The 22,358-nt window shown below is 46.6% G+C and overlaps 1 long non-coding RNA gene across 1 annotated transcript; it reads right to left on the bottom strand.

Moving 5' to 3' along the window:
- Positions 1–336: 336 nt before the first annotated feature.
- On the bottom strand, positions 337–19,576 carry LOC139249992 (uncharacterized). Its single transcript, XR_011591254.1, has 3 exons — positions 19,159–19,576; positions 15,642–15,730; positions 337–522 (listed from the first exon to the last, which is right to left on the bottom strand). It is a non-coding gene; the product is annotated as an uncharacterized lncRNA (long non-coding RNA).
- Positions 19,577–22,358: the final 2,782 nt, after the last annotated feature.

Here is a 22,358-nt window from a genome sequence, read left to right as displayed (position 1 = left end):
ACTCTCTGACCTTTCTCCCCAGTCTATCCCCAGGACCAGTGTTTTTCTGAGTCAATGGGACACTCTCTGACCTTTCTCCCCAGTCTATCCCCAGGACCAGTGTGTATCTGAGTCAATGGGACTCTCTCTGACCTTTCTCCCCAGTCTATCCCCAGGACCAGTGTTTATCTGAGTCAATGGGACGCTCTCTGATCTTTCTCCCCAGTCTATCCCCAGGACCAGTGTGTATCTGAGTCAGTGGGACTCACTCTGACCTTTCTCCCCAGTCCCCCAGAACCAGTGTTTATCTGAGTCAATGGGACTCTCTCTGACCTTTTGCCATTGTCCATCCCCAGGACCAGTGTGTATCTGAATCAATGGGACTCTCTCTTCCCTTTCGCCCCTATCGATGTATGAAAGCTCTTTGAATCAATTGTTTTCTCTGTTTGGTGCTCTCACAATTCCGGGCAGGTTCACCTGGTGTTGTTCCTCAGTCTACAATCCCTGTTAGGTTCTCAAGCACTCCTAAATTCACCGGGACATCTGATCAGGACAGAAAATGAGAACAATATTATCGGTGTGAAATAGAGTGCGATGTTAACCTACCTTGTAGTTACTGGTCGAAACAAAACATTCAAGTAAAAATAATTCAATATTCCACGGTTAGAGACTCCTCATATACCGGCCGTGCATTTTCCAGGAGTAGGTCCATATTGAAGATAGAAACATAGAAAATAGGTGCAGGAGCAGGCCATTCAGCCGTACTAGCCTGCACCGCCATTCAATAAAATCATGGCTGATCATTCAACCACAGTACCCCACCCCTGCCTTCTCTCCATAAACCTTGATCCCTTTAGCCCTAAGGGCCACATCTAACTCCCTTTTGAATATATTTAGTGAACTGGCCTCAACAACTTTCTGTGGCAGTGAATTCCACAGGTTCACCACTCTCTGAGTGAAGATGTTTCTCTTCATCTCGGTCCTAAACGGCTTACCCCTTATCCTTAGACTATGTCCCCTGGTTCTGGACTTCCCCAACATCGGGAACATTCTTCCCGTATCTACCCTGTCTAATCCCATCAGAATTTTATATGTTTCTATGAGATCGCCTCTCATTCTTCTAAATTCCAGTGAGTATAAGCCTAGCTGATCCAGTCTTTCCTCTTGTCAGTCCCGCCATCCCCGGACTCAGTCTGGTGAACCTTCGCTGCACTCCCTCAATAGCATTAATGTCCTTCCTCAGATTAGGAGACTAAAACTGCACACAATACTCCAGGTGTGGTCTCACCAAGGTCCTGTACAACTGCAGTGAGACCTTCCTGCTCCGATACTCAAAGCCTCTCGCTATGAAGGCCAGCATGCTTTCTCCGCTATCTACAATCACTGCCCATTCCTTTATATTCCTGGCTGATGCCCATCCAGGACACACACGCCCAGTCTCCACCTGTCTGTCTGTCCCTCGTGTTTTACTTTCTCTCAGTGACACCTCAGGCAGAGAGAGAGCTGACAGACAAGATATTCAGCTCAGACAACTCAGCAACTTCCCTGGAGCGTTGGCAAGCTTTAATGACACTGATTAACAAGGGCTTTCTCCCTCCCACTCCCACTTTCTGGGGCTCTCTCTGTGTCCGGAGAGACAACAGTGGACATCCAACTCGCTCTCAATTCCTGTCTGAGAGAGGGACCGCCCACCGTGTGTGAGGTCAGGGCCCCGCCCACCGTGTGTGAGGTCAGGGCCCCGCCCACCGTGAGTGAGGTCAGGACCCCGCCCACACAGCCCCTGAGCCCAGCAATGTGAGAGAATAAAGAGAGAAGGTGCTGGGAACAGTCAGCCTGAGAGCTCAGGCAGTGTGTGGGGGGGGACAGAGAGAGAGAATGGAGCTGAGGGAAGATCATTGTCATTGGCCTGACATTCAGGGCCACGGGCCTTTACCTGCTGCTGGGGGCAGTGCAGCTGAAAGATTGAGTGACAATATACAGCACTGTTTCCTGACACAACATGTTAATGCAGTCACTGGGGAAAACCAGAGATTGGATCTGGTGTTTAGTAGTGAGCCTGACCTGGGATCAGGCCTCCGTGTGGGGAACATCTGGGCAACACTGATCACATTATACCGTCCCGATTGGCTGGGAGAACCAAAGGGACGGAGACCCTGCGACACGGACCGCATTTCAGTGCAATCTTCTCCCAAACTGGCAGAGGATTGTAACAGGTAAATTGGTCAACCCTCCTCGGTGGTGATGTGACCAATGTTGGATATAAATGGAAAGGTTTTAAAAACAATTTTAAAAATGTGGTAAACAAATGTAGTCAAAATCAAAAGATAGAAATGTGGTAAGAAAAAGCCGAGGTGGGCGACTGGCTCTGTACAAAGATGTAAACAGAAAAGTTTCCACAAATTAAATAAATTTCACACTTAAATAAATAGGGTGAATACAAGGAACAACTAAAGAAAACGAAGGCTGCTATTTGATCAGCAAAAAGTCTCTGGGAATAAAAGGATTGCAGACAACTGGCCGTCATGGGCAGAGCTTTTTCAGTTATGTGCTGAGTCCGAGAACTATCAAAGTCTGTATTGAGCCACTGAAGGGTGTTCAAGGACAGGTTACACAGGACTCACTGAGTATGGCGGGAATATCAGTGAGTACTGTGCATCATTCTTCACCCTTTAACATCATGCTCAAATATTAGAATTTAATAATACTAGTTTTATCAGTAACATTAACATATATAAGCATATTGTTTTAGAAAACATTCAGAACTTAAAAAGAGATAGAGCAGCCGGACTGGAGGATATCAATCCAAGGGTCCTCCGCGAGATGGGACATGTGCTGTGTGAGGGTTCTCCGCGAGATGGGACATGTGCTGTGTGGGGGTCCTCCGGGAGATGGGACATTTGCGAAGTGAGCCCCTCCGGGAGATGGGACATGTGCTGTATGAGGGTCCTCCGGGAGATGGGACATGTGCTGCGTGAGGGTCCTCCGGGAGATGGGACATGTGCTGTGTGAGGGTCCTCCGGGAATGGGACATGTGCTGTGTGAGGGTCCTCCGGGAGATGGGACATGTGCAGTGTGAGGGTCCTCCGGGAGATGGGACATGTGCTGTGTGAGGGTCCTCCGGGAGATGGGACATGTGCTGTGTGAGGGTTCTCAGCGAGATGGGACATGTGCTGTGTGAGGGTCCTCCGGGAGATGGGACATGTGCTGTGTGAGGGTCCTCCGGGAGATGGGACATGTGCTGTGTGAGGGTCCTCTGGGCGATGGCACATGTGCTGTGTGAGGGTCCTCCGCGAGATGGGACATGTGCTGTGTGAGGGTTCTCCGCGAGATGGGACATGTGCTGTGTGAGGGTCCTCCGGGAGATGGGACATGTGCTGTGTGAGGGACTTCCGGGAGATGGGACATCTGCTGTGTGAGGGTCCTCCGGGAGATGGGACATTTGCGAAGTGAGCCCCTCCAGGAGATGGGACATGTGCTGTGTGAGGGTCCTCCGGGAGATGGGACATGTGCTGCGTGAGGGTCCTCCGGGCGATGGGACATGTGCTGTGTGAGCCACTCCAGGAGATGGGACATGTGCTGTGTGACGGTCCTCTGGACGATGGGACATGTGCTGTGTGAGGGTCCTCCGGGCGATGGGACTTGTGTTGTGCGAGCCCCTGGCGTGTATGTTTAATAGCTCACTGTGAAATAGTTCCTACAGATTGGAAGGATGCTAATGAAGTCCCCATTTTAATAAAAATGTGACAAGGCAGACCCGGGTAACCAGAGGCCCATCAGTTTAACATCAGTAAGAGGTAAGATGCTTGAAAGAATCATAGGGGATGCAATATATGAAGACTTGGATAGGGAGGGACATATTAGGAACTCCACAACCCATAATAAAGAGTTCATGTCTCACAACTCTAATTGTATTTTTTGAAGAAGTTACAAAGTTGGTGGATGAGGGAAGCCCAGTAGACATTATCTACTTAGATTTCCAAAAACCTTTTGATAAGTTACCGCACAAGAGGCTTCTCTATAAGATCGCAGCCTCTGGTGGTGATAATATATTGAGCTGGATACAGAACTGTCTGGCAGGATGTAGGTAAAGAGCAGTTATAGATGGATTTGGATCTGTTTGGTACCGGTCACCAGTGGTGTCCTGCAGGGATCAGTGTTGGGATATTTCATTTTACTATTTTTATTAATGATCAGGATTTTGGGTTTAGGGGCACAATTTGCAAATTTTGAAATGATACCAAGATCTGTGCGAGTGCTCGAACTGTAGAAGAGGCTCGTCTGATTCAGGCAGATCTTAATGTGTTGGGAGACTGGCCTCATGACTAGAAAATGATGTATAACTTAGATAAGTTCAGTGTTATTCATGTTGGAAGGGCAAATGCTCAACATTCATACACCCTCCAGGGAAAGGCATTAAAAAGATGGTGGAGATAGAAAGAGATTTCGACATTCTAGTGAATACATCCTTTAAGGTACACGAGCAATGCAGTGCAGCGACAGTTAGAGCAAATAGGGTGTTGGGATGTATCCATAGGACAATTGAGTATAAGACGAGGCGTACTGTTTTGTCCTTATACAAGACCTTAGTCAGGCCACACTTGGAATACTGTGTCCAGTTTTGATCTCCTCACATGGTGGGTGATAGAGGTTCTGGAAAGGGTCACGAGACTAATTCCAATTCTAAAGCATCTTAGTTATCAAGGTAGGTTAAAAGTGTTGGGACTCTTTACCTTAGAGCAGCGTAGACTTCGGGCGATATGATTGCGGTTTATAAGATAATGAAGGTGAAAGAGAGTGTTCCAGCTGACCGTTTATTTCAATTAAGTAGGTTAGGCAGGACCAGGGACACAAATTTCAGTTGTACAAGGCTAGATCTAGGTTAGACATCAGGAGGTGGTTCTTTTCCCAGAGAACAGTAGACCTCTGGAACAAGCTGCCCTCTCATGTGGTGGATGCAGACTCACTGAATTCCTTCAAGTAAAAGCTGGATTTGTTTCTGGCTGCGGCGGAGATTAACACTTACAGAAGGTAGGTACTGCAGGGAGTTTAATGGCCAGAGTGGTCACCTGGACTAGTTTCCATCACTTCGATGGGTCGGAGCTGAATTTCCCAGATTTTATTTTCCCAAATTGTCCTAGTTTTTTTTTAAATCTGTATTTTTGCCTCTCCCAGGAGATCACATGGACTCGGGTGGAGTGGAATGTATACGCTGTGATATATCGCAATTGTGTGGGACAGGCTTGATGGACCAGATGGTCTTTACCTGTCCGTCATTTATCGTGTGTATTAAAACGTTTCCTCTACACTGTCCCACCGAACACTACCAGAGCAGGTACAGCACGGCTTAGATACAGAATAAATCTCAGGCCCCGAATTCGTGCCCACAGGCCCCGTGGTGACAGGCCCGGGGGAGCAGGGTCACTGGTGGCCATCTTGCACAGGGCGGGATCAGGGCGCGTGCGCGGCCATCTTGGTTCAGGAATAGAGAGTGGGCGGGGCTTCAGAATCTCTGTTCCCAACTGGATCCCAGTGCCCGGGAGATGGACATTCTGGGCAACACATTTTTCATCATCTTAGAATCAGAGACTGGTTACAACATGGAAGGAGACCATTTGGCCCGTCGAGCCCATGCCGGCTATCTGCAAGAGCTTCTACTAATCCCACTCTATCTACTCTGTCCAGACCCCTCATGATTTTGAACACCTCTGTCAAATCTCCTCTCAATCTTCTCTGTTCTGAGAACAACCCCAACTTCTCCAGACTATCCACAGAACTGAAGTCCCTCATCCCTGAAATCATTCTTGTAAAACATTTCTGCACGCTCTCAAAAGGCCTTCACATGCTTACTAAAATGCGGTAGCCAGAATTGCTCCAGCTCAGTCAACAGGCTCCCCTCTGAAGAGGAACTAAACTACAGAACCAGTGGCAATCTGTTCAACCTTCGTCGTCTCCAGGCCAGGTCCAAGACCACCCCAATCTCTGTCGCTGAGCTACCGTACGCGGACAATACCTGGGTCTGCGAACATACAGAGGCTGAACTTCAAGTCATATTCAACGTATTTACTGAGGCACACCAAAGCATAGGCCTTACACTAAACATCAGTAAGACAAAGTCCTCCACCAGCCTGTCTCGCCGCACAGCACTCCCTCCACCCACCCCCCGCAGTCATCAAGATCCATGGCACGGCCCTGGACAACGTGGACCATATCCCATACCTCGGGAACCTCTTATCAACAAGACCAGACATTGACAACAAGATTCAACACCGCCTCCAGTGCAGCCTTCGGCCGCTTGAGGAAAAGAGTGTTTGAAGACCACGCCCTCAAATCTACCACTAAGCTCATGGTCTACAGGGCTGTAGTAATACCCACCCTCAGAGACATGGACTATGTACAGTAGACACCTCAAGTTGCTGGGGAAATACCACCAACGATTTCTCCGCAAGATCCTGCAAATTCCCTGGGAGGACAGATGCACCAACGTTTGTGTCGTCGACCAGGCCAACATCTGCAGCATTGAAGCACTGACCACATTTGATCAGCTCCGCTGGGCAAGCCACATTGTTCGCATGCCAGACACGAGATTCCCAAAGCAAGCACTCTACTCAGAACTCCTTCACAGCAAACGAGCCAAAGGTGGGCAGAGGAAACGTTACAAGGACACCCTCAAAGCCTCCCTGATAAAGTGCAACATCCTCAGTGACAGCTGGGAGCCCCTGGCCAAAGACCTTCCTAAGTGGAGGAAGAGCATCCGGGAGTCTCATCGCTGAGAGCGTGCAGAAATCAACCGCAGGCATCAGAAAGAGCATGCGGCAAACCTGTCCCACCCATACCTTCCCTCAACGACTATCTGTCCCACCTGTGACAGGGACTGTGGCTTCGTATTGGACTGTTCAGCCACCTAAGGTTTCATTTTTAGAGTGGAAACATGTCTTCCTCGATCCGAGGGACTGCCTATGATGATGATGATGACCCAGAATTGGACACAATACTCCAGTTGAGGCTGAACCAGAGTTTTACGTGGGTTCAACATAATATCCACACTTCTGTACTCTATACCTCTATTCATGAAGCCGAGGGTCCTGTAAGTCTTTGTAACCACTTTCTCAACCTGTGCTGCTACCTTCAGTGATTGGTGTACACATATACTCCTGGGTCTCTCTGTTCACGCACCCTTTACAATTGTACCCTTTAGTTTATATTTCCTCTCCTCTTTCTTCCTACAAAATGTATCACTTTTAAACTTTTCTACGTTAAGTTTCATCTGCCACATGTCTGCCCATTCCACCAGCCTGTCTATGTCTTTCTGAAGTCTATCACTACCTCCTCACTGTTCACTGTACTTCCAAGTTTTGTGTGAGCTGTAGATTTGGAAATTGTGCCCTGTACACCCAAGTCTAGGTCATTAATATAGATTAAAAAAAGCAGTGGCCCCAATACCGACCCCTGGGGAACACCACTTCCTCCAGTCTGAAAAACAATGTTCACCACTACTCTGTGTCTGTCACTTAGCCACTTTCATATCCATGCTGCCACTGTCCCTGTTATTCCATGGGCTTCGATTTTTCTGGTATTGGTAACACGCCTGGGATCAGTAAACACAAAACCCAGTCTGTTAATCACTTTCAGCTACTGGACTTAGCATGTGTCTCACAGCATCTCTTCTACCTTCAATATGTGAATAGAGCATCACGCCTGCAAACCTGGTTTAAGTTTATATCCACTCAGCAAATCTATTTAAGAAAAGCCTGTAGGCCAATGAGACACTGTTAAGGTGCCAGTGTGCTGCTGGTTTGATTGGCATTTTGCCTGTAATGGACTCCGTATCTTGGCAGATGGAGTGTAATGTTGGAAAGTGAGAAGTGATGCACTGTGGCAGAAAAAAATCAAAGAACAAGTTATTATTTGAATGGAGAAAGATTGCAAAGTGCTGCAGTACTGAGGGACTTGGGGGTACTTGTGCATGAAACACAAAAGGTTAGTATGCAGGTGCAGCAAGTGATCAGGAAGGCCAATGCAATCTTGGCCTTTTTTGCAAAGGGGTTGAAGTATAAGAGCAGGGAGGTCTTGCTACAGTTATACAGGGTATTGGTGAGGCCACACCTGGAATACTGCGTGCAGTTTTGGTTTCCATATTTATGAAAGGATACACTTGCTTTGGAGGAAGTTGAGAGAAGGTTCACTTGGTTGAGATGAGGGGTTGACTTATGAGAAAAGGTTGAGGAGGTTGGGCCTCTACTCATTGAATTCAGAAGAATGAATGAGAGGTGATTTATCGAAACGTATAAGATAATGAGGGGGCTTCAGAAGGTGGTAGCAGAGAGGATGTTTTCACTGATCGGGGGAGACTAGAACTAGGGGGCATAATATTAGAATAAGGGGCACCCCATTTAAAACTGAGGTGAGGAGGAATTTCTTCTCACAGAGGGTTATAAACCTGTGGAATTCGCTGCCTCAGAGAGCTGTGGAAGCTGGGACATTGAATATATTTAAGACAGAGATAGACAGTGTCTTAACCGATAAAGGAATACAGGGTTATGGGAAACGGGCAGGGAAGTGGACCTGAGTCCATGATCGGATCAGCCATGATCGTATTAAACGGTGGAGCAGGCTCGAGGGACCATATGGCCCACTCCTGCTCCTATTTCTTATGTTCTTATTTTCTTATATAGTGGGTGTCTGGTATGGGAGTGTGGATTTGAGTGGAGTGCCGCAAGGTTCTGTGCTGGGGCCCCAGCTGTTTACATTGTACATTAATGATTTAGACGAGGGGATTAAATGCAGTATCTCCAAATTTGCGGATGATACTAAGTTGGGTGGCAGTGTGAGCTGCGAGGAGGATGCTATTAGGCTGCAGAGTGACTTGGATAGGTTAGGTGAGTGGGCAAATGCATGGCAGATGAAGTATAATGTGGATAAATGTGAGGTTATCCACTTTGGTGGTAAAAACAGAGAGACAGACTATTATCTGAATGGTGACAGATTAGGAAAAGGGAAGGTGCAACGAGACCTGGGTGTCATGGTACATCAGTCATTGAAGGTTGGCATGCAGGTACAGCAGGCGGTTAAGAAAGCAAATGGCATGTTGGCCTTCATAGCGAGGGGATTTGAATACAGGGGCAGGGAGGTGTTGCTACAGTTGTACAGGGCCTTGGTGAGGCCACACCTGGAGTATTGTGTACAGTTTTGGTCTCCTAACTTGAGGAAGGACATTCTTGCTATTGAGGGAGTGCAGCGAAGGTTCACCAGACTGATTCCCGGGATGGCGGGACTGACCTATCAAGAAAGATTGGATCAATTGGGATTGTATTCACTGGAGTTCAGAAGAATGAGAGGGGACCTCATAGAAACGTTTAAAATTCTGACGGGTTTAGACAGGTTAGATGCAGAAAGAATGTTCCCAATGTTGGGGAAGTCCAGAACCAGAGGTCACAGTCTGAGGATAAGGGGTAAGCCATTTAGGACCGAGATGAGGAGAAACTTCTTCACCCAGAGAGTGGTGAACCTGTGGAATTCTCTACCACAGAAAGTAGTTGAGGCCAATTCACTAAATATATTCAAAAGGGAGTTAGATGAAGTCCTTACTACTCGGGGGATCAAGGGTTATGGCGAGAAAGCAGGAAGGGGGTACTGAAGTTTCATGTTCAGCCATGAACTCATTGAATGGCGGTGCAGGCTAGAAGGGCTGAATGGCCTGCTCCTGCACCTATTTTCTATGTTTCTATGTTTCTATATCTGTCCATCTCTGGTATTTGGATGAGGGTTTTACTCTCTATGTTAGTTTCTGACACGAAAGCATGGATTTTATCCTGTACCTGTCAATTTCTGGTCATTGCCTGTGGGTTTCATTCTGTAACAAAAAGGGCCACATTACAACATAATTCTAAAAGGACAAAGAGTGTTTAAAAAAAACAAGCCTGAAAGCTCTGAGTCTCAAAGCGAGAAGCATTCGTAATATGGTGGACAAATTAACTGCACAGATAGCTGTTAATGGATATGATGTAATTGGGATTACTGAGACATGGCTCCAGGGTAACCAAGGCTGGGAACATAACATCCAGTGGTATTCAATATTCAGGAAGGATAGCCAGAAAGGAAAAGGAGGTGGTGTAGTGTTAATGGTTAAAATGGAGGTTAATGCAACAGTAAGGAAGGACATTGGCTGGGATAATGTGGAATCTACATGGGTAGAGCTGCGAAACATCGAAGGGCAGAAAACGTTAGTTGGGGTTGTGTACAGACCATCAAACAGTAGTAGGGAGGTTGGGCATGGTATCAAACAGGAAATTAGGGACGCGTGCAATAAGGGTACAGCAGTTATCATGGGTGACAACCTGCATATTGATTGGGCTAACCAAACTTGTAGCAATACTGTGGAGGAGGATTTTCTGGAGTGTATAAGGGATGGTTTTCTAAACCAATATGTCGAGGAACCAACTGGAGAGCAGGCCATCCTAGACTGGGTCTTGTGTAACGAGAGAGGATTAATTAGCAATCTGGTCTTGCATGGCCCCTTGGGGAAAAGTGACCATAATATGGTAGAATTCTTCATTAAGATGGAGAGCAACACAGTTAACTCAGAGACTAGGGTCCTGAACTTAAAGGAAACTTCAATGGTATGAGACGTGATTTGGCTAGGATAAACTGGCGAATGATACTTAAAGGGTTGATGGTGGATAGGCAATGGCAGACATTTAAAGGTCACATGGATGAATTACAACTATTGTACATCCCTGTCTGGCGGAAAAATAAAACAGGAAAGGTGGCTCAACCGTGGCTCACAAGGCAAATTAGCGACAGTGTTAAATCCAAGGAAGAGGCATATAAATTGGTCTGAAAAAGCAGCAAACCTGAGGACTGGGAGAAATTTAGAATTCAGCAGAGGAGGACTAAGGGTGTAATTAGGAGGGGGAAAATAGAATATGAGAGTAAGCTTGCAGGGAACATAAAAAACTGACTGCAAAAGCTTTTATAGATATGTGAAGAGAAAAAGATTAGTGAAGTCTAATGTCGGCCCCTTGCAGTCAGAATCAGGTGAATTCATAATGGGGAACAAGGAAATAGCAGACCAATTGAACAAATACTTTGGTTCTGTCTTCACTAAGGAAGACACGAATAACCTCCCAAAAATACTAGGGGACCGAGGGTCTAGCGGGAAGGAGGAACTGAGGGAAATCCTTATTAGTCAGGAAATGGTTGGAGGGAAACTGATGGGAATGAAGTCCAATAAATCCCCAGGGCCTGATAGTCTGCATCCCAGAGTAGTTAAAAAAGTGGCCCTAGAAATAGTAGATGCATTGGTGACCATTTTCCAGAATTCCATTGACTCTGGATCAGTACCTATGGATTGGAGGGTAGCTAATGTAACCCCACTTTTTAAAAAGGAGGGAGAGAGAAAACAGGGAATTATAGACCGGTTGGCCTGACATCGGTGATGGGGAAAATGCTGGAATCAATTATTAAAGATGTAATAGCAGAGCATTTGGAAAGCAGTGACAGGATCGGTCCAAGTCAGCATGGATTTATGAAAGGGAAATCATGCTTGACAAATCTTCTAGAGTTTTTTGAGGAAGTAACTAGTAGAGTGGACAAGGGAGAACCAGTGGATGTGGTGTATTTGGAATTTCAAAAGGCTTTTGACAAGATCCCACACAAGAGATTAGTGTGCAAAATTAATGTCCACATTTTTTTTTCTGCAGTTCTAGTCAGGTAGAACAGTTCCACTTTGGAACAGAATTTTTTCTTCAAAAGGGGGCGTGTCCGGCCACTGACGCCTGATTTGAAAGTTTCCACAGTGAAAACGTACTCCAAACTAACTCAGAATGGAGCAAGTGAAGATTTTTGTGGAACTGAAAAAACCTGTTCTACACATTAAAAAATCAGGCGCAGATTTCAAATTAGGCGTCCAGAACGAGGTGTGGGGGGGGGGGGGAGGGAAGTCATTAAATTCTACAATCAATCCTTATTGTTTTTATACAAATATTATACAAATAAATCCAACCTGAATAAACATTTATAAGCAAAGAAGAGATTAAATAAAGCATCTTCCTATCTGTGTGAAAGTTCTTCAGCCAGGGAGAATGCTGCAGCAAGCCTCACAAAATGAGGCAGCCGTTCCCGAAGGTGGGCGGGCCGGAGTGAACCGAGCGACTGAACGCAGGGGGGGGGGACAAAGCCATTCCAGATGGCGGGAGGGAGGGAGGGAGGAAGTGAACCGAGCGACTGAACGCAGGGGGGGGGACAAAGCCATTCCAGATGGCGGGAGGGAGGGAGGGAGGGAGGGAGTGAACCGAGCGACTGAACGCAGGGGGGGGGAATGAAGCCATTCCAGATGGCGGGCGGGAGGGAGGGAGGAAAGGAGACAGAATGCTGCAGGAAGCCACAAAAATTGAGGAGCCATTTCCCGACGGCAAAAGGGGGATGTTGTCGGGAAACGGCTGCCTCAACTTTCTGAGGCTTCCTGCAGCCTTCTCAGTGCTGATGGCAATGTGGTTTTATTAAAAATGTTCAAAAACTAAACAGCTACAAAGAACTACAAAAATGGCCGAGTGCCAATGTTTCCTTCGCACTGAGCATGTGCGAACGCTCCAACGCGCACGCACAGCGTTGCCGGCAGGAAAACAAATAATTTAAATAGTACCCGCCCCCTCCCACTTACAAAATCGATGCGAGTGTAGGCTCCGCCCCCCTGGGCGCCGCGCCAAGCAGACAAGGAGCTGCAGGGCTCTCCAGAATCGCCAGTTTTTTTCCGGCGCCGTTTTAGGCGCGAAAAACGGGCGCCCAGCTCAGAGGGGTGACCGTTTTTTATCGTGTGGAGTCTTGGGCCCATAGTATTGGGGGTAATGTATTGACGTGGTGGGAGAACCGGTTGGCAGCCAGGAAGCAAAGTGTGGGAATAAACAGGTCCTTTTCAGAATGGCAGGCAGTGACTAGTGGGGTGCCGCAAGGTTCAGTGCTGGGATCCCAGCTATTTGCAATATACATCAATGATTTAGATGAAGGAATTGAGTGTAATATCTCCAAGTTTGCAGATGACACAAAGCTGGATGGCAGTGTGAGCTGTGAGGAGGTGCTAAGAGGCTGCAGGGTGACTTGGATAGGTTAGGTGAATGGACAAATGCATGGCAGATGCAGTATAGTGTGTATAAATGTGAGGTTATTCACTTTGGTGGCAAAAACAGGAAGGCAGATTATCTGAATGGTGACAGGTTAGTAAAGTGGGAGGTGCAAAGAGACCTGGGTGTCATAGTACATCAGTCACTGAAGGTAGGCATGCAGGTACGGCAGGCAGTAAAGAAAGCAAATAGCATGCTGGCATTCATAGCGAGAGGATTTGAGTATAGGAGCAGGGAGGTCGTACTGCAATTGTATAGGGCCTTGGTGAGACCACACCTTGAGTATTCTGTGCAGTTTTGGTCTCTTAATCTGAGCAAGGACGTGCTTGCTATTGAGGGAGTGCAGCGAAGGTTCACCAGACTGATTCCCGTGATGGCAGGACTGACATATGAAGAAAGACTGGATCAGCTAGGCTTATACTCACTGGAATTTAGAAGAATGAGAGGGGATCTCATAGAAACATGTAACATTATGACGGGAGTGGACAGGTTAGATGCAGGAAGAATGTTCCCGATGTTGGGGAAGTCCAGAACCTGGGGTCACAATCTAAGGATAAGGGATAAGCCTTATAGGACTGAAATGAGGAGAAACTTTTTCACCCAGAGAGTTGTAAACCTGTGCAATTCTCTACCACAGAAAGTTGTGGAGTCCAGTTCGTTGGATATATTCAAGAGGGCGTTAGATGTGGTCTTTACGGCTAAGGGGATCAAGGGATAGGGAGAGAAAGCGGGAGTGCGGTACTGAAGTTGCATGATCAGCCATGATCATACTGAATTGCAGTGCAGGCTCGAAGGGCCGAATGGCCTGCTCCTGCACCTATTTTCTATGTATCTTTCCATTCCTGGTGTGTGAGTATGTGTTCTGTGCTGTATCTGTCCATCTGTTACGTGAATGTGAGCTCTACTCCATATCCGGCATTCTCCAGTATGTTAGTATTGTTTTACTGTGTACCCCAATTCCTGATAGTTAGAAAATAAAACGAATACTCTGTTAATTTGTGTTATGGAGGGGAGTGTTTATGCTGAATCTGTCGGTCTCTGGTAAATGAGTCTGAGTTTCACTCTGTATCTATCTATCTCTGCTATGTGAGTGTGGGCCTTTCTCTGTATCTCCATTTCTGTTATGGGAGTCTGGGTTTTATGCTGTATCTGTCAAGTTCTGACATGTGATTGTGGGCCTTACTCTATAACTGCCAGTTTCTGCTTAATTGTGAGTGGACTTTCCTTTGTACCTGTCAGTTTCTGTAATGAAAGAGAGATCTTTACCCTGTACCTGTCAATTACTGGTTCGTGAGTATGGGCATGTCACTGTCTGTCAATTTATATTATGGGAATATGGATTGTAATATGTCAGCCTCTGATATGTGAGTATGGGTTTTATACCGTATCTCTCAGTCTCTGATATGTGAGTGTGGGTTTTATACTGTATCTCTCAGTCTCTGATATGTGAGTATGGGTTTTATACTGTATCACTCAGTCTCTGATATGTGAGTATGGGTTTTATACCGTATCTCTCAGTCTCTGATATGTGAGTGTGGGTTTTATACTGTATCTCTCAGTCTCTGATATGTGAGTATGGGTTTTATACTGTATCATTCAGTCTCTGATATGTGAGTATGGGTTTTATACCGTATCTCTCAGTCTCTGATATGCAAGTGTGTGTATTTTTCTGTAACTGTCAGATTTTGGTGTATGTTGAGGTTTAATCTGTGCTTCTCAGTTTCTTCTATGTTGGACTGTACCTATTTGTTCCTGCTACTTGATTGTGTGTTTTAGACTGTTCCTATCAGTTCCTGCTATGTGACTGTGGAATTTACTCTGTATCTGCTAGTCTCTGGTATGTGAACGTGAGAATCAATGTTAATTTTTACCTGTATTTCTCTGATGTGTGAGTGAAGATTTTGCGTTCTCCGTGTCATTGTTCAGATGTGTGGGTGTGGGTTTTACTCTGCCCCGATCAGTTCCTGCGTAGCAAGTAATAATTTTACTTACTGCCTTTCAGTTTTCCGATATGCGCACATGGGATTTACACTTTACCTGTCACTCTCTGGTATGTAAGTGGGTATTTTATTCTGTTACTGTCACTTTCATATATGTGGGTGTGTGTTGTCTACTGTATCTCTCAGTCTATGGTACGGGAATGTGGGGTTTATTCTGCACCTGTCATCTTCTGGTATGTTCAGGGGGTTAAATACTGAATCCGTCAGATTCTGAAACATGAATATGGCTTTTGCTCTGTACCCATCAGCTTCTGATATGCGAGTGTGGTTTATACTTTCTGTTTGACATTTTTTCTGATAGATGATTGTCTTTTATTCTCTACCTGCCAGTTTCTGGCAAGTGAGTGTGGGTGTTTAATGTACCTGTCAGTGTGATCTATTTCAATGGTGAAACAGCATGTGATTATACTGCTCCATGTGGCTGTAAGATTCACAATGTAACTCTGCCACTTCGGATCACTGTGGGACTGACAGCTTCTGCTGTCTGTGACAATAGGATTGAGGCCAGTTCTGTGTCTCTGCACTCTGTGAGTGATAATCTACTTACTGTGTGTGAGAAGGAGCTGCCTGCACTGTTCCTTGTATTCTGGGTGGAGGAAAGCTCACATTTGTTCTGGCTGGTTGAAGAATTTTGTTCTGAGAATAATAATACGAGAACATTATTAGTTCTAAGATATGGATGCGGGGGACAATACGATGTATCTGAGGGAGTGACAATGTATCTCTCGATCATCAGCAACGCGTTTCTGGAGAACTCAGCTCACCGAAACAATATAACCCGTCTTTAAAATATCTTCTCCCACACTCCTCTCCTGGTGCCTGCAATAGATGTACTTTGTGAAATTCCCCACATCCTCACTGTCAGGCTGTGTTACCACTGCTCACTGTCCGAGAACAACAGACACGGTGAGATTGGAACTGAATCAGGAACATTCACTACTGATTTGGGGAAAGAAAGCAGCAATGATTTGAAAGAGCGAGTGGTTTACTTTCTCTGTTACCTTACACTATCCACACACAGCCCAAGAATGGCCTCTCGCTTCCCCCACTCACATCTTGTTCCGGAACTAGTTCCTGCTCCACTCTGCCCTTACACACAGCCCCCGAGGGAACTAAACCAGGAACGTTCACTCCTGGTTTGGAGAGAGAAAGCAGCAGATTGTAAACAGCAGATTCTGCCCATTCTGTCTCCCTTACCCTGGACACACACTGTCCACACACAGCCCGAGAATGGCCTCTCCCTTCCCCCACTCACACCACGCACTGACACTGATTCTTGGTCCACTCTGCCTCTTACACACAGCCCCCGACTCCCCCTGAACTCCCCCCGGACTCAATGCCGATCTCTGAGCCCATCTGCGGACACACTCCCAAAGCGCTGCGCTGCTGTAAGGAGGTTGCTGCTCGCTGCCTTACCCCGGGGACACGGTGTCACCATTCCCGGCTGTTTTAAACCATCTTCTTCCGCTCACTGAGTGAATGGCGATCACAGGCAGTGCTGGGGGAGGGGAGGGCGCATGTGCTCTTCTGCTCACTGGAAATCCACACAGGGGGTGGGGCTGAACTGTGCATGCGCAGCTCTCTGCAATAATTCAATCTGTAAAAATCAAAGTGCACTTTTCCCAATTTACTTTTATCAGAATCTGAGCAAAGGAACTGGGCCTGGGGGGAAAGGACAGAGAATGATTAAAGCTGCAAGCGTTGTCCCTTGGAGATGATCAATTTGGGATCATTCCGTGCAGGGTGTTTCTCTCCATTAGCCCGTCTTCACAAAGCAATCCTGCAGCAACATCGGAGGGACGAGGGAGTGGGAGTGTTTGCTGGGACCGTGCAGGAGTTAATATCTGACAGAAACAATCCAAGATCAGTTGAATTCGAGTAAAACACTCGGTCACTGAGAGTAATACTGAAGTGTATAATCAAGGGGCTTTGGTGAGGGAAGAACTTAATACAATAACAATTCATAATGAAGTAGTACTCAGTAAAATAATGGGACTAAAGGCAGACAAGTCACCTTGCCCTGATGGTTTACATCATAGGATCTTAAGAGAAGTGGCTGCAGAGATAGTGGACACATTAGTTGTAATCTACCAAAATTCCCTGGATTCTGGGGCAGTCCCAACAGATTGGAAAACCGAAAATGTAACGCCTATATTTAAAAAAGGAGGCAGACAAAAAGCAGGAAACTATAGACCAGTTAGCCTAACATCTGTCATTGGGAAAGTGCTGGAGACCATTATTAAGGAAGCAGTCGTGGGACATTTGGAAAAGCTTGATTCAATCAAGCAGAGTCAGTATGGCTTCATGAAAGGGAAATCATGTTTGACAAATTTGCTGGAGTTCTTTGAGGATATAATGAGTAGGATGGATAAGGCGGAACCAGTGGATGTGGTGTATTTAGATTCCCAGAAGGCATTTGATAAGGTGGGACATAAAAGGTTACTGCACAAGATAAAAGCTCACTGGGTTGGGAGCAGTATATTAGCATGGATAGAGGATAGGCTAACTAACAGAAAACAGAGAGTCGGGATAAATGGGTCTTTTTCTGGTTGGCAAATGGTGACCAGTGGGGTGCCGCAGGAATCGGTGCTAGGTCCTCAACTATTTAAAATCTATATTAATGACTTGGATAAAAGAACCAAGTGTAATATAGCCAAGTTTGCTGATGATACAAAGATAGGTGGGAAAGCAAATTGAGGACAAACAAAATCTGCAAAGGGATATAGACAGGGTAAATGAGTGGGCAAAAATTTGTCACATGGAGTATAATATGGGAAAATGTGAGGTTATCCACGTTGGCAGAAATAATAGAAAAGCAAATTATAATTTAAATGGAGAAAAATTGCAAAGTGCTACAGGACAGAGAGACCTGAGGGTGTATGTGCATAAAACACAAAAAGTCAGTCTGCAGGTTCAGGAAGTAGTCAGGAAGGCAAATGTAATGTTGGCCTTTATTGTCAGGGGGATAGAATAAAAAGCAGAGAAGTGCTGCTCCAAGTGTGCAGGGTATTGGTGGGACCACACCTGGAACACTGTGTGTTTAAGCAGAGAAGTCCTGCTCCAAGTGTACAGGGTATTGGTGGGACCACACCTGGAACACTGTGTGTTTAAGCAGAGAAGTCCTGCTCCAAGTGTACAGGGTATTGGTGGGACCACACCTGGAATACTGTGTGTTTAAGCAGAGAATCCTGCTCCAAGTGTACAGGGTGTTGGTGGGACCACACCTGGAACACTGTGTGTTTAGGCAGAGAAGTCCTGCTCCAAGTGTGCAGGGTATTGGTGGGACCACACCTGGAATACTGTGTGTTTAAGCAGAGAAGTCCTGCTCCAAGTGTGCAGGGTATTGGTGGGACCACACCTGGAACACTGTGTGTTTAAGCAGAGAAGTCCTGCTCCAAGTGTACAGGGTATTGGTGAGACCACACCTGGAATACTGTGTGTTTAAGCAGAGAAGTGCTGCTCCAAGTGTACAGGGTATTGGTGGGACCACACCTGGAATACTGTGTGTTTAAGCAGAGAAGTCCTGCTCCAAGTGTACAGGGTATTGGTGGGACCACACCTGGAATACTGTGTGTTTAAGCAGAGAAGTCCTGCTCCAAGTGTACAGGGTATTGGTGAGACCACACCTGGAATACTGTGTGTTGAAGCAGAGAAGTCCTGCTCCAAGTGTACAGGGTATTGGTGGGACCACACCTGGAACACTGTGTGTTTAAGCAGAGAAGTCCTGCTCCAAGTGTACAGGGTATTGGTGGGACCACACCTGGAATACTGTGTGTTTAAGCAGAGAAGTCCTGCTCCAAGTGTACAGGGTATTGGTGGGACCACACCTGGAATACTGTGTGTTTAAGCAGAGAAGTCCTGCTCCAAGTGTACAGGGTATTGGTGGGACCACACCTGGAATACTGTGTGTTTAAGCAGAGAAGTCCTGCTCCAAGTGTACAGGGTATTGGTGGGACCACACCTGGAATACTGTGTGTTTAAGCAGAGAAGTCCTGCTCCAAGTGTACAGGGTATTGGTGGGACCACACCTGGAACACTGTGTGTTTAAGGAAGGATATACTTACACTGGAGGCTGTTCAGAGGTTGATTCCGGCGAGGAGGGGGTTCTCTGATGAGGACAGGTTGAGCAGGTTGGGACGATACACTTTGGAGATCAGAACAATGAGAGAAATCCGAGGTGTGAGAATAAAATAACTCAGCTCTTACTTTACCAAGATGGCCGCGCATGCGCTTTGCTCCTCACCGAACCAAGATGGCGGAGGAGTGACCCTGCCTTCCTGTACAAAGATGGCCGCCGTTACCCCGGGCCTGTGACCGGGAGAAAGCCTCGAGGCTGCAGCCGCCGATATTCCGGTTATTATTCCGGGCTTCCGGCGGGCACCAGGTGTTTCTGAAGCCTCCCCGGCTCCCCGCTGGTCCTTTACTCCCCTCCGCCCCGCGGAGTAGGAGCTGTTTGGCGGAGCACATTACACCACAGCCGCTCCGCCATTACACGCACCGCGCATGCTCCAAATGCAGCCAGGTCTCGCGCCTGCGCACTGGGCCCCTGTAGTCTGGGCTCGGCACATTCTCCATCGCGGGGAATGCTGGGTAAATACCCAAGACCACCTCAGTGACTGGGACAGGATTTACTGGGCCCCCATTGGGCACTGAACATGTTCATTCTGGCCCTCAGTCATTGTTCCTGCTGCTCTGTATAACCCTGTCCCTGAGCTGGACAGTAATGTTCTGTCTCAGGATTGTTTCAAACACCGGGTGTCCAATATTGGATTTCTCCATAACCATCATCATCATCACAGGCAGTCCCTGGAAGCGAGGATGACTTCTTTCCACGCCAAAAAAGATTAAGTTCACAGGTGTTTTAATGAAGGATCTAATATTGCAGATCCCGAGCTACATTTTGAAGGGTGGAAGCTGTCTGTGTTTGGATTGTTTTAACGTGCGGTGGCCGTTGCACACCAGCCACCACACTGGCTTGACAGAGCTCGGTCTTGGTCCAGTGGCAAGGATTACCCCAGGCGACTGGAGACCAGCTCTGCTGCACGGACTGAGTACACATATACCAGTTTGGGCTGGCCCGTGCTGCCCCAAGGCCCTTTCCCCTTCTGTGCCCCAGACTCATGCCTCTCCTGGGCCCCGGTCACTGCCTTCTATAATCTATTGCTGCTCCTTTGCCCCTCCTGCTGTGCCTGCCCGCACTGCAATTAGCGACGTGACGTTGCAGCCGTCACCATCCTTCAATGGAATGCCACCGCCGCACACTGCTCCCTCTGATGGCCCCGACCTGCTGATGGTCATCCAGGCCGGGACCGTGCCGCTGCACGGGAGACTAATTCATGTTCCCTTCCCTTCCATTTTGGGCCTTTTCTTACTCTAGATTATTTCACTTCTCACGCAGTTCATCTTTTGCCACATCAAATCCCAAGCTTGTTTCGTTTGAGTATACGGCTTGTGGATGTCATACACTGAACCGGCGTGTCTCACTTTACACTCATTTGACGTTCCTTGAAAGAACTATCTTGCTTAAGACTGGAACTCTCTTATTTTCCATATTGTTTAACGATTTTTGAATGCGGTTAATAGATCTCCACACATAATGCATGTGATCACCTTTGAAATGTTCTGGTCTTTGTAATTGTCTTTGCAAATTTTGATGGGTTAGTTGATTATAATTACTTGTTACTAACATACGTTGCAGAAATCTTTTGCATCAAAATAATTGTTTAAACACTTCCTTTATCGGGTCTTTAGCTTCCCCACTGATCTCTGTTGCCTCTTGTGGGGGGAATCGAGAACTAGGTGGCATAGTCTGAGCATGAGGTATCGCCCATTTAAAACGGAAATGAGGATGAATTTCTTCTCTCAGAGAGTCGTGAATCTTTGAAATTCTCTACCCCAGAGAGCAACGGACGCTGGGTCATTGAATATATTTAAGTTGCAGATGGACTGATTTTTGAAAGATAGGGAAGTCAAACGTTATGTGGAGAGGGCAGGGAAGTAGAATTGAGGCCAAGATCAGATCAGTCATGATATTATTGAATGGCAGAGCGGGCTCAAGGGGCTAGATGGCCGACTTCTGCTCCTATTTTTTATGTTCTTAGCATTGATTAGGGGCTGGGTTTAGATGTAGGTTTAGTGGTTAGTGGGTGTGGTTTGTGGTTATGTGTTAGGATTGGGATTAGTGATTGGGATAGTCAATATGATATTCGGCTTAGGATATAGTGATTAACGTAGAAAGCACTATTGGCAATATAAGTGTCACTGAACTTGCCCTTTTCCATTTCATGTTTTTAACCTCTCACAGACGAGTCACAAAACAGCCTCACAATGTGTTAATTCAAGGAACCTTCGTTTCTGCCCAAGCCTCATTTCCTCCCTTCTTTTACATCTCTACCTTTCTCAAAGAAAAATCAATTAGTGACATTAGATTTGGGGATTTTGGGACAATAACAGAAGGATACATTTGTTGTGCTGGTTACATTTAATCATCAGCCTGCTTGAAAAGGGCTTCTGACAATAATCTGTCACCAGGCCTCACCAGTCACCGTCTGATTCCACCATCATATCTTCATTCATTACCCACCTTTTCCCCCTAACTAGAGCTGCTTTCAGCGGCATGGCCATTCCCCATACTGAGGCTCTCTAATTACCGAGCAGAGCATGAACACCGGCACAGACTGGTTAGTCCGAATAGCCCATTTCTGTCCCATATATCTGATGTAATTCTATAGTCTCAGTGTAAGTGGTCCAAGGATTTGGTGCCTCAGTGTTATTGGTCTCTGGATTTGTTGTCACGGTATTAGTAATCCCTCAATTTGGTGTCACGATGTAATTTATCATGGATTTGATGTCTCATTGTAACTGGTCCCTGTATTTGTTGCCTCAGTGTAAGGGGTCCCTGGATTTGATGACTCAATGTAAGTTGTCCCTGGATTTGGAGTCACAATGTATGTGGTCCCTGGATTTGGTGTCAACCATACCTCATCACTGGGACTGAGGGTAAACCCGCCGCCAGCAACGCATTCAGAACAGAATGATCCCACTCAAATCTCTTCCCAATTAACACTTCCCACATTAATTCACCAGAAACAGTCCAGTGCCTGCAAGGAACTGCAACCCCTCGTCTAACTTCAGTGAAACACACAATACAAAACATTTTAAAGGAAAAATAAACCCCATCATAGTTCAACAAAGGCAATTAAGAGGCTGTAAATCCCACTCACTCATACACCTTCTTCACCCCTACTCTCCACCTCCCCCTCCC

This window comes from Pristiophorus japonicus, unplaced genomic scaffold, assembly GCF_044704955.1.
Source record: "Pristiophorus japonicus isolate sPriJap1 unplaced genomic scaffold, sPriJap1.hap1 HAP1_SCAFFOLD_336, whole genome shotgun sequence".
Lineage (NCBI taxonomy): Eukaryota > Metazoa > Chordata > Chondrichthyes > Pristiophoridae > Pristiophorus > Pristiophorus japonicus.
The sequence above is the reverse complement of the archived record's forward strand: the minus strand, read 5'-3'. Positions and strand labels throughout refer to the sequence as shown.